The 13,177-nt window shown below is 44.1% G+C and overlaps 1 protein-coding gene across 2 annotated transcripts in view; it reads left to right on the forward strand.

Annotated features, from left to right (window-relative positions):
* Positions 1–13,177, forward strand: part of LOC138250080 (E3 SUMO-protein ligase RanBP2-like) — an 894,326-nt gene that overhangs the window by 18,019 nt on the left and 863,130 nt on the right. The gene's annotated exons all lie outside the window — the stretch shown is intronic.

Below are 13,177 nucleotides of genomic sequence, written 5' to 3' on the forward strand. Positions count from 1 at the left end.
AATATATATATGCAAAGATACAAATACCTATATTTGGAGATATATATATATATATATATATATATATATATATATATATTATACATTCATACACAATGCAAAGCAAATAATTAGTAAAAATTCATCACCATGGGCCACAGTTGTTCCTTCGTCTTTCTCCTGCCAACACTTTGTTGATCCTGATTCGACTGCAACAAGAAAGAGTTCTACCCTCCCGGGAAATAGCAGGCATTCAATGTCTCAATCCTGATTGAGGTCTCTGAATCTCCCCACCGTCGACCTGGGTCTCTTATATTCCTTAAACCAGGAAGGAGATTTCTAGAAAACCCCTCCTGCTCTGTGAAAAGTGTTAAAAATGCTGGCTACTTAAGGTCTGTTTTGAAAAGAACACATTGGAGTTGGCCAAAACCCTAAGATGTCCTCTCAGGACTAAACCGTTCCCTGGTCTACCCTAAACATCATCCTAGTACATCCTTATCTTGCTAACTGACTGACTCCTCCACGTTATGTCCTAGCCCTTGGTGAGAAAGAACACGCAGAATAAAAACATACACGTTGCATAACCTGTTTTGTATGGACAAATACGTGCAGTGAAGCTAAGGCTAAGCTGAATACAAAATGGAGTCTGTAACTTGTGACTACTGATGTGACGGTGGACAGCTAAGCCAAGTGCAAAGTGGTGTGACACAGTCAGTGGTCAAAACACAAATATCACTACAACCCTAGAACTCAGATTTTGATGGCCTACGAGGCATGGACAAAGAAGAGGTGCACCCCTGCAGAAGAGGAAAAGAAGAAGCAGCCGACCCAGTACCAACCCTACCTATCTTGCCTGCTTGCTGACTTCACTAGACTCTTCCCAAGAAGAAGACTTGTCCTGCAGCTGAGCCTCCAAGAAACTCCGGAGGACTGCCTGCCTTCTTAAGACTCAAGACTTTGTGAGGAGGGGGCCTGCTCAGCAGCAAAGTTACAATAAAGGACTCTACTGCTACAAGAACAGCAGAGACCTGACACCTAAAGTGACCTTTGCACCTGACATCCACGACCCATGGCAAAGTGAACTAATGGTACTAGTAAGGTTCCCCAGCTGTCCTGAGTCGCAGTCCTATGAGGTTCACCTTTCTTGGACTCTCCCACAACACCTGCAGCCTCTGTATGCAGGCCCCCTCTCCTGCAACTTTGTAGTAAGAGGAAACCTGACACCTCCAGTAACCACTGCACCCGTTGCCCCTGACAGAACCTGAGGTTGGTCACTTATGCCAACGATGTCTCCCGGCTCCCCTGAGCTCTAGTCCTCTCTCGATCCACCCCAGCTGGACTCCCCGACAGCGCTTGTAGCCTCAACACAAGGACCTCCTGACCGCAAGTCCTCCCAGATGGAAAAACCCAATGCCTAAGAACACTCCTGCATCTGTAGCCCCTGGGCCCTGGAGAAAAGGGCCAAGATGCACCTATGTCACAGAGCACCCCAAGTCTACCGACCCATTTGTGGTCTCTGAGTGGCTTCCTAGCAGGAGTTTGCAGCTTATCTTCACGAGGTCCAACTCCCATAGCGAACCATTGGGCATCCAACACCTTACTGCTCCCTTGCACCTGGCTTTCCCATTGTTGCCCAGTGTGACAAGCTGGTTTGGTTCTGATCAGTATCCAGTACTTACCTTTGTTACCTGGCTCGACCTTGTAAGTCGCTGTTAACCCTGTGTTTGCTGAACATTGCCTTCCTCTATAGGATAATGTTTAGCTGTGAAAGTACTGCTCCCACACCATGCCCAAAAGCATCTGTCTTTACCACAAACTCCTTGGAGAAGTCAGGGGCCAGTAGCACGGGCGCCGTGGACATGACTTCCTTCAGGGTGTCAAATGCAGTCTGGCACGCCTCAGTCCAGATCACCTGTCTAGGCTGCTTCTTAGAAGTCACCTCTGTCAAGGGGGCAACAATGGTGCCATATCCCTTGACACACCTCCTGTAGTAGCTGGTGAGGCCTAAGAAGGCTCTCACCTCTGTCTGGGTCTTGGGGGGTGCCCAAGCCCGAATGGCATCAATTTTGGGTTGTAGGGGTGCCACCCGGCCACTCCCTACCTGGTGTCCTAAGTACACCACCGACCCCTGCCCTATCTGGCACTTACTGGCCTTGATAGTGAGGCCTGTGGCTTGCAGTGCCTTCAACACTTCCCAGAGAGTGCAGGTGGTCCTCCCAACTGGAGCTGAAAATAGCAATGTCATCAAGGTAAGTGGCACTGTAGTTTTCATGCCCCGCCAGGACCTGATTGACCAACCTCTGGAAGGTGGCAGGGGTGTTCTTCAACCCGAAGGGCATGACACGGAGCTGGAAGTGCTTCTCTGGTGTTGAGAACGCTGACCTCTCCTTGGCCCCTTCAGTTTAGGCAGTCTGCCAGTACCCAGATGTTAAATCAAACGTGCCGAGGAACTTGGCTGCCCCCAACCGATCTATGAGCTCATCAGCTCTGGGGATGGGGTGGGCGTCTGTTTTGGTCATGGTAGTGAGCCCCTGGTAGTCCACACAGAACCAAAGTTCTGGTGTGGCACCAGGTGCAGCAGGCTTGGGTACCAGAACCACTGGACTGGACCAAGGGCTGCTGGAGCGCTCAATTCCCCCCCTAGAGCAAACATCTTGGAAACCTCCTCCTTGATGCTGGCCTTCTCTCTGTCAGCCAACCTGTAAACCTTGTTTTTCACAGGCAGGCTGTCCCCAGTGTCCACATCATGCATGCATAGATGGGTGACCCTTGGAGTGAGTGAGAACAGAGTGGCAAAGTGTTCCACCAACCGGCGACACTCACTCTGCTGTTCTAGAGTCAGAGAAGGGGAGAGGACCACGTCTTCTGCTGACCCATCCTGCTTCTTGCTAGACAGGAGGTCAGGGAGAGGTTCACTCTGCACTCCTTTCAGGCAGAAGCATCACCTGCAGGCCAGTCCAGCAAAGCAACACAGCAAAGGGAGTGTACTCCTCCTTCAGCTCTTCATCTCTTCTCCTGGGCAGAGGTTCCTCTTGGTTCCAGAAAGATTCTAAAAGTCTGGGGTTTTGGGTCTTCTTCTTATACCCAGTTCTGCCTTTGAAGTTGGAAAACTTCAAAGCAAAGTCTCAAGTGTTTGCAAGATCCTTCCTTGTCCAGGCCAGGCCCCAGACGCACACCAGGGGGGCGGAGACTGCATTGTGTGAGGGCAGGCACAGTCCTTTTAGGTGTGAACGACCACTAGTATTATTTTCAAACAGACAATTTTAAAACCAACTTCACTAAAAGATGTATTTTTAAATTGAGAGTTCAGAGACCCTAAACTCCAAATTTTTATCTACTCTCAAAGGGAATCTGCGCTTTAAGGAAATTTAAATGCAGCCCCCATGTTAACCGATGAGAGAGATGGGCCTTGCACAGTGAAAACAGAATTTGGCAGTATTTCACTGTTAGGACATATAAAACACACTAGTAAATGTCCTACCTTAAACATACACCGCAACCTGCCCCTGGGGCTACCTAGGGCTAACTTATGGGTGCCTTACATGTAGTAAAAGGGAAGGTTGAGGCCTGGCAAGTGGGTACACTTGCCAAGTCGAATTGACAGTTTAAAACTGCACACACAGACACTGCAACAGCAGGTCTGAGTGTTGTTTACAGGGCTACTAATGTGGGTGGCACAACCAGTGCTGCAGGCCCACTAGTAGCATTTGATTCACAGGCCCTGGGCACCTCTAGGGCACGTTACTAGGGATTTATTAGTAAATCAAATATGCCAATTATGGATAAAGCAATCCACAGTACAATTTATATGGGGAGCACTTGCACTTTAGCACTGATTAGCAGTGGTAAAGTGCGCAGAGACAATAAACCAGCAAAAACAGGAGGTCAGAAGGTAAAAAGACAGGGGAGACACGCCAAAAAGCTGCCAGGTCTAACAGATAACATTGAAAGAACTCTGAGAATTGCACTAAGTGTTGATTTCTGAAACTGCAAAATATTTATGCTTAAAAGTCTACTTTCTTGGTTTACGAAGTTCTTAAGTCACCAAAACTTGAGCTGAAGGTTTCCACAGTGGAAGCTCATAAAATATTTTGGTACTAGGAAATTTGCAACAGACCTACATTTCCAGAGCACAATACTCTGGTTGAACAGTAGTCCCTAATTTAGCTTCTGGTAATCTGACCACTGCTGAGTGCTATATGACATCCTATTTTAATTTGCACTCTTGCAGTGATTGGATGCTGGAAAACTGAACATCGTGAAGATGAGAAGTGGTCTTTTTTTTTTAACGTATATCGACCTTTATAGTTTACACAGATTTGTGATCCACCCAACTTTGCTTCATACAGCTAGTGAAATGCCTGCGTGAAGACCAAAAAAATCCTTGCAAGTTTAGGCTGTGCATTGTGAGTGCAGTAGTGTTTGCAGTAGGATTAGTAGAAGTTAAACATTTACTGCACTTTTAGTGTGACCTAGCTTTGATCAGTGCTTGCCCCACTAGATTCCAAGGTTTTGCAGCTTTGTACTGGCATTGAGTGAGACACTAAAAAGGTTGTCAGTGATACCATCCTGGAATTAAGAAAAGGAATGTGATGAAAACACTCTTTGTAACTAGGTTTTTGATCTCCGAGGCTTAACAAGAGTCAAAACTTTGAGGCCTTTGTGGTTCCATGAACCATCCAAAAGGATAAACTGCTACTGTATCATTATCACAGTGGGCCTCCGTGTTAAAGGAAGAGTTTTAGCTGTAAGATGGAATAAATACTACACGACATGAAGAGTGTCTATCCATATTGCACTCAATCAATTCTACTAGATGCAGACCTGTTCCCAGGGTAACTGACTGTATCTTTCTTTGAGTAAAAAATAAACCACTTCAAAACCAATGGTCCCTCTTTGCTGACCTTCACTAATCCCATCAAGATGTTACATTCAATATACAAGGCAAAGAAAGAGTCTAAGAAAATGCATGTGCCCTGGACAGTACAATATTACATAGTAATTACATTTAAGTAAAGTGCCAGCATTTTTCCTGCACCTTAACAAAAACACGGTTAGAAATGGGGTCTCTAGTTGGCAGTGGTTTGCACCCTGTCCAAGTAGGGTCCCTCGCTCTAACCAGGGTAAGGGAGTCATAGGGTGATCATGGCTATGACATCGTGGTTGCACATCCACAGTGGTACATCATTCAAGGGAAATCAAATATATGAATGCACACAAAGTCAGAATGGTGCTCTCCTGGTATACACACCTTGCAACCTAGGGTGAAATAGCCGGAGCCAGAGGCACCCCTAGTCTGGCTGATCAATGATTATAGAATACCGAAACACACACAGGAAGTCCATTTGTCATGAAATAAAATATTGTGAGCTTGTAGTTGTTGTCTGTAGTGATTTATTTTTCACCCTTCTTGCGTCAAATATAATATCCAATTCAAACAGGCAGCTGGCACGTGTTTCGTCATAGCGAATTTTTCAAGGCTGCAAAAATGATACTCACTCTCATTCAATTGTTTTAATGACTTAGAAATAATCATTATGACTATTAAAATGTCCATCACTATAACCAGCAGGTGAAGCTGTGATATAGTCCCAAAAATCACTGATTTAAAAAGCTAAGTGTGTAAGGTGAAAACCTCGAAATAATAAGGGTTGGCAGTTAGCCCATGCAAGAGGAAAACCATATGTTCAGAGTAATGGTCGATCACGTGCCCTGGATTATTCAGGGTGATAAGAAATCCAAGAGCAGTAATAGTGAAAGCCACGCAGAGGACAAAGTGAGAGAATGTAAATAAATGATTGTGAGGCCAAAAGAACCACAACCAGGAAGAAAGTAAGGGTTGTAAACTATATATGCTCTTCGGTAGTCGGTACTTGAAATGTGCAGCAGAAAAACAAGTCTGCTGAATGAGCAAGCCTCAGAGTAATAATTCACTAAATTCAGTACCTCAACAGCAAATTGGGAGAAGCTGAAAACAGTCTACAGCTGAGAGGGTATTATGCCATCTAGCATGACTGGCTACAATCCTAAGTGACAAAAATTAAATACCTTACCATATCCAATATAGTACATAGGTATAAGAAAGCGGAGTAAGTTAGTAAGATACGCATACAGTTGCCCCAAAAAGTGCTCTTGATCCGTGTGGGATAACATAATGAATTATGTAATTCAAACGGAGGTAGCATTGTCGGTCTTAATCAAATGTAGGAGATGATGATAAAGTGTGCGGTCAACACCCCGTACCAATAAAATAATGGTCCTCACCCTTGCGTTGTCCTTCTTCACTTAGAGAGAAACACAGTATCGCTAGTGTCATCAATGTAATATCTGTGTAGAACCGAGAGACTTATCTAAGGAAAGGTTACGGTCATAATATGTGAATGTGGAGTAAACAAGCGCTATACGCATGCAGATTGTCTGAAATTGAAAGCCCATCCTCAGTGGGTACCTACCAAGTGAGACCACAAACTGTACTAAAAAAGGAATAATGTCCTGTGTCTGTTCAATAGCAGTCCAAAATCAGTAAACGCTGCCAATGTAACAGTGTGCAAAGCCCAATAAGTCTAGGGGCTAAGGGAAGAACTATGGTTTGAAGCCATGATAAGTCTTTGAAACGAAAGCAAAGTATGTACTTATTGGTATGGTACACTCAGTCTGTGGTAGGAAAGGAGACAGTCAGAAATGTAACGTGCCAAGGGCTCACCTTGGAGGATAGTCAACTGTACATGTGTGTTTGTCAAATGTTGGTCGGTTCGAGTTTGTCACTCCATTAAGGACCAAAAGGTAGTCGAAAGAGGACTGCAGACTTTAAACAAGAGCTAATTTCAAGCAAGGACATTCGCCAGCTTAGCAAAGGAGTATATAGGTGAGAATGTGAACAAACAGAAAAAAGACGATATTGCAGAAGAGAGGAGTAACAGTGGTCACCCAGTTGAAAAAGTATAAGAATATTCATGTTATTGGGACCATACCTCCTAGTTACGGACAGCATAGTCGCAAAAGAAAATCCTTGGAGGCCGTACATAAAATACATACATTCTTACCATTACCTATGTAGCAAGGGTGGAATAAGTACACTAAATCAGAAACATGTAAAACCAACAACAGAAATAAGTTAGACATCTGGTAGTGGTAGTCACAGGTAATTTGATACTTGCGGCCCTCAAGTGAGAAAATGTTACAGTATAAAAACAAAGGTATATCAGAAGCATACCTATTACCAGTGTTCCATGCATCACGATGCAATTAAACTCCCAGAAAAACGTGAAGATCCCTGTCAACATTTAGGCCCTTGTCCACTGCCCTGAGATGGATGATCCACCTACTCTCCAGCTGTCCCATCCTCTGATAATAGCTGCTACACATCAATACCATGGAAACTTATCTTGAAGATTTCTCTTTGCCAGTGAACATAAATGTAATGGACTGCAAATGGCTAGTCCCTATTGTGGTTCCTTATAGCACTAATGTATTCCATCAAGGGTTTTATTGCGCTGACAACACATTCACAAATAATGCAGTAGACTACGTATTCAGTATTGCAATTTATGAACGTGTTCATTTTATATTCTCTTTTAGTGTTGTACTGGAAAGTAGTAACTCTATCCTTCGTGTAGGGGCAAATATTGCAATGTCCACATTTGTAAAATCCAGTTAGTGGTGTGGATAGTCAAGTGTTGCTAATGTTAGGTTGCATGTAACTGTGGCATAATGTCTCTCTCAATGTGCGGCCTCTGCTGTGTATGATTGATGGCCTCATGGTTATAACCTGCCTGAGGGTGTTGTCTGCTTGAAAGAAATGCCAGTGGTTCTGCATGGTCCTGTATACCTGGGAACTAAGTACACTGTTGAGGGTAATGAGGGAAAGCTTCTTATGTTTCCTGGCACTATCCCTACCAGAGTTGGTAAGGAGTGCCACTCGTTTAACCTTCTTGATCTTATTCCTAGCTTCATTAAGTACAATCCTAGGATAACCCCCGGTGATAGATCTGTTCTCCAACCTTCAGAGTTGCATCTGGAATTCTGAATCTGGACTGCAATTGCGCCTTATCCTTGTCACCTCCCTTCCCCCAATAGGAAATTGCCCTTATTTGTGACAGGGGTTGAGAGCTAGTTGCATGTAGTGTCAAATTACATGCAGTAGGTTTCCTGAAGAACTTGGAGAATACCCGATTACCATCAGTGTGTAAGGTGATGTCAAGATCGTCAGTGTTGCTGGTACTATTTTGGTGTGTGCACTTAATGTTGTAGATATTATTGTTGAGATGCTGTATGAAAAGAGTAGGTGAATGTGTGTCCCCAGATCAGTACATGAGCACATCATTTATATACCTCCCCCAGTATATTATTTGTTCTGTCAGTTCAGGAGGGCATTGCTCCCAAATACATCTTTTAAAACTAAATAAATAAACTTGCAAAGATTGGGGAACATTTTGCCCCGTAGCAACTTCTTGGATGTGACAATACTACTCTCCGTTATGGATGAAAACATTATTGTCTAAGACCACCTGGATCAGCTCTAATAACATCTCAGAATACTCAAGTAGAGTGGCATCTCTAGTGTCTAGAAAGTACTATATAGCAGCAACCCCCTCAGAACTGGGGATACTGGTATAATGAACACACATCTAGAGTAACCAGTAGATGTCCCTTGGTCCATCCAAAATCTGATTCTTAGCCCAAAAGATCCTTTGTGTCCTAATGTAGAATGACATGTTACACACAAAGGGTTGTAAGTAGAGGTCTATGTACTCTGGAAGTTTCCCCTTCAAAGACCCTGTACCTGATATTCTAGGCCTCCCTGGTGGGAAGTTACCCTGTTTGTGTATCTTGGGGAGGATGTTTATACATGATGACCTTGGTATTGGATTGTAGATATACCGCTATTACATATCGGTGATGACACTGGTCTCTCCAATAGTGCAACCTCTGTTGGAATGTGGTATTGAAGCCCTTAAGAGGGGTTGTGTGTTATCATCTGATATGCCATGTCTATCAGCTAGTTGCCAATCAATCTCTCTGCTGTAGTCTAGTTTATTCATGATAACCACATTCCCACCCTTGTCAGCTTCTTTGATAATATTGTCTGGTGCTTTAGAAAGTTACCAAAGTGCATGTCTCTCTTCCCTGGTGATGTTATGTTAGACGTGTTTCTGTCAGGAGGCATGCATGTCCTAGAGTTTATATAAATCCTTAGTCACTTCTTTGTAAAATATATCTACAACATTATCCGGTAACAGGCATGGAATAAATTAGAGCTAATGCTAAGGATGCCCAAACTCTAAAAGTAGATGCCTAGAGTCTGGTGTGGGTGTTCTAGGAATAGTAAAATCTGTATGTCCCTTATGTCTTTAATGGACATATTGGAGTCTTTAGCTACCATCAGTGTTGGAACTGTAGGTGTACCTTTTTCTTGAAATAATTTGTACAGCTTACATTTGCAAACAAACTCAAGCAGGTTAATAGGTAAATCAGTGAAACTGGGTAAAGATTTAGGGACAAAAGCCAGACCTTTGCTTAAGATTTTTATTTGGTGCACACTATATATATGTCAATAGTTGAGAGATTGGCAACCAAAACATCACAAGATCCATCAAAAATCATGTACATCAGCCATGCGTATTTATTGGTAATTTTGTAAGTCTTCTTTTAGAATCTTATAGTTCTTTTCCGCAACATCTGGTAAGTTAGCATCCCTGATTTCTTCTTCCAACTCGCGTATCTCGTGAATGTTTTTTTTTTTTTTTTTCCTTTTCATTACGGATCACTAACTAGGATGTCCGTCATGCCAAAAGATGATGTCACTAGAAGTTGTTGTTATTCTTTGAGGAGATCAGGACTTAAGTCGTCAAAGAAGGGGAAGATAACTAAGCGGAGACCTCTGGGAATTTGTTTATTATCTACATACCGCTGTAATGTGGTGAGCTCAGAGACCCCAAACTCCAGATCTCTGTCTGCTCCCAATGGGAAATTACACTTAAATGATAATTTAAGGCAATCCCAATGTTACCCTATTTGCGAGATGGGCCTTGCAATAGTGAAAAACAAAATTAGCGTTTTTTCACTATCGGGACGTATAGAATGCACCAGTGCAAGCCTGTCCTTTTAAATACACTGCAACCTGCCCATGGGATTGCCTTGGACCTACTTTAGAGGTGACCTATATGTAGTAAAAGGGAAGGTTTGGGCGCTGGCAAATGGGTGTACTTACCAGGTCGACATGGCAGTTGAAAACTACACACACAGGCTCTGCAGTGGCAGGCCTGAGGCACATTTACAGGGCTATTCAGGCGGGTGGCACAATTAGTGCTGCAGGACCACTAGTAGCATTTGATGTACAGGCCCTGGGCACACACCGTGCACTGTACTAGGGACTTACTAGTAAATCCGATAGTCCAGTCATGGCGAAACCAAACACCAATATGTTTTAGTCAGAGAGCATATGCACTTTAGCACTGGTTAGTAGTGGTAAAATGCTGGAGTCGTAAAGCCAACAAAAACAGGACAGAAAAAATAGGAGGACGACAGCAAACAATTGGAGGATAACCCTGTAAAAAGGGCCAGGTCCATTGCTGTGCAATAAAAAAAATGCACCTTACTGCCCCTGAAAATTCAGTGTGTAGTTTTCTTCACTTATGAGCTGCTAGTTACCACACTGACCATATCTGCCAGGAAGGCAAATGCTCACTGCAGGCTTGGTTTTCATAGACTTGAAAATGCACCATTGTTGTAACCACATATGACCTCACCTATGTTTACTAACAATTACACAGAGCCCAAAAAACAAACATGTCTGGCTTGATTTGTTGCATGTTGGCATGTCTCCTAAAATACTCAGGCCCCAACGCCATTTTTATTCACTCACAAAGGGTAAAACCTTCACTTATTGGGAGAGAGGTAGATGTGATGTGTTATTCTGTGGTATCTACCAGGGTTTTTATATCTGTTTTTGTAGGTTATGTGAGTTTAACCCCTTAAGTGTGGCCAACGCCCGCACTACCTCCCTGGTGCGGGTCACGACCAGTGGCCGACACCCAGGTGGGGGTTTGAAAATCCTCAGGTGTGTCGTTGTTGTGTGTGTGTGTTTTTTTTTTTTTTTTTATCCCCGGGAGACAAGGAAGAGCTTCCGTGTCTCCCCCCACCCCCCACCTGCCCCTTTGTGACCGCACAGTCGTCATACTGTTGTTTTCCCCTTTGGAGCAGGAAAACAGCCCCAAACGGCCTTCCCCACGTTCGGGAACGCCTCCCCTTTCATACGAGGCCTTCCTGAATGCATTTCCTGGCCCCCAATCGCAGCACAGCTGTGATCGGGGGCCGGGAAACGCCACTAGACCCCAAGGATTTCACTTGGAAAACTAGGGCCGTTTAATGTTGGCAGTGCATGTGTGGCTTCCCTGGGGGCTGCAATCGGCCCCCAGGAAAACCAGACCCACATATAAAAGTGATCTATATATATATATCATATATATTTGCCACCAGTTGTCTTGCAGTTGCAGCTTGCGTCTTCATAGCAGTGCACATACTTCAACTGACGCATTTCAACTGTAGCTTTTAGGCAGCAATAAAGAAGTCAAGTAAGTCTTGTGATTATGTTTCTGCTACTAAAGGATCAGACTTTTGTCGAGTGGCAGTTTTAGTGCCATAAAGAAGCGCAGAAGGTTTATATGACTACTGCAAAGAGCAAATCTGTATTTTAAGTAAATAGCCGAGTACGTTACTAAAGTCAGCCACTACCTGCGCTATAATACAAATGAAATGTATGTGCGGGGTGGTTATGGAGAGATGAAGAGCACGTTTGCTGGGTGGTAATGAGGGAATCCGGGGAGGAGGAAATGGGAGTGGGAGCCCCAATAATGATTGTTGGACTGGGCGCAGGAGGTGCTAAAGACTGTGACGAATGGTATGTGACAAGTTGTGTCTTGAAAGAATGTGCTGATTGAGGGAAGAAGTGCAGGTAAGGTGGCCTCTACTGTTGCACGTATCACACACACACACACCAGCAATTTTGTGACTGTCTATGTAGGCTAGTGTTTTAGAGCAACAGTTCAGCCAATAGCAGGCATCTTGATGGATGACTGCTGCTGACGTCACTCTGGTTATAGAGGACAGCTCTGACATAGGATCAGAGACTGAGACAGCATTTGAGGGATAAGACAATGGCGCAGACTCCGGGAGTGATTTTTCAGTTGGAGGAGTCCCATTGGGTAACTCCTTCCAGTAAATTGTGAGGGAGGTGATGAGGGCAGTCCTGTTGTCCCTTCGCAAGCACAGTCTGTGCAACAGGGCAGTAGTGGGTTAGCCCAACCCAGAGAGCAGGTGAATGTGGGGGCAAGCACAGAGAGGGTATCTTTTGGGAGCTCCCCAATTTAGTTCAGCCCCGAATTCCACTGCCCAAATTGTATTGTGGAAACATCAAAATTATCTACCACAAAACAAACTGATTTTGTAAGGCAGGCACCTGTGTTTTTGGTCCTGGGTGCGGCGGCTGTATAGGGAAACATACTAAACCCAAACATTTCTGGAAACTAGACATCCGGGTGAGTCCACAGAGGTGTGACTTGTGTGGAGTCCCCAAAGTTTTCTTACTCAGAATACCCTGCAAAGCTGAAATCTTGAATAAAAACTCTATTTTCTTGCATTTCTGTCACACAAACTACAGGAATATGCTGTGATCCACAAAATTCCTACCACCCAGTGATTCCTCACCTGTCCTGATAAAAACACTACCCCACTTGAGTGCCTATACCTAGTGCCTGTGTAAGGAATGGATCACCCCAGGGTCAACAGTTGCCTCATGTAAGTACAAACATTGACCGTTGTGTGATCTATTCCTGTTGCGGGCAATAGGCCTACCCCCACAAGTGAGGTATCATTTTTTTCAGGAGTCTTGGGGGAACGCTGGGTGGGAGGAAATTTGTGGCTCCTCTCAGATTCCAGAACTTTCTGTCACCGAAATGTGAGGAAAAAGTGTTTTTTTTTTTGGGCCACATTTTGAGGTTTGCAAAGGATTCTGGGTAACAGGACCTGATCAGAGCCCCACAAGTCAGCCCATCCTGGATTCCCCTAGGTGTCTAGTTTTCAAAAATGTGCAGGTTTTGTAGGTTTCCCTAGGTGCCGGCTGAGCTAGAGGCCAAAATCTACAGCTAGGCACTTTGCAAAAAACACGTCCGATTTCAATGTAAAAATGTGATGAGTCCAT

Source organism: Pleurodeles waltl, chromosome 8, assembly GCF_031143425.1.
Source record: "Pleurodeles waltl isolate 20211129_DDA chromosome 8, aPleWal1.hap1.20221129, whole genome shotgun sequence".
NCBI classification, from domain to species: Eukaryota; Metazoa; Chordata; class Amphibia; order Caudata; family Salamandridae; genus Pleurodeles; species Pleurodeles waltl.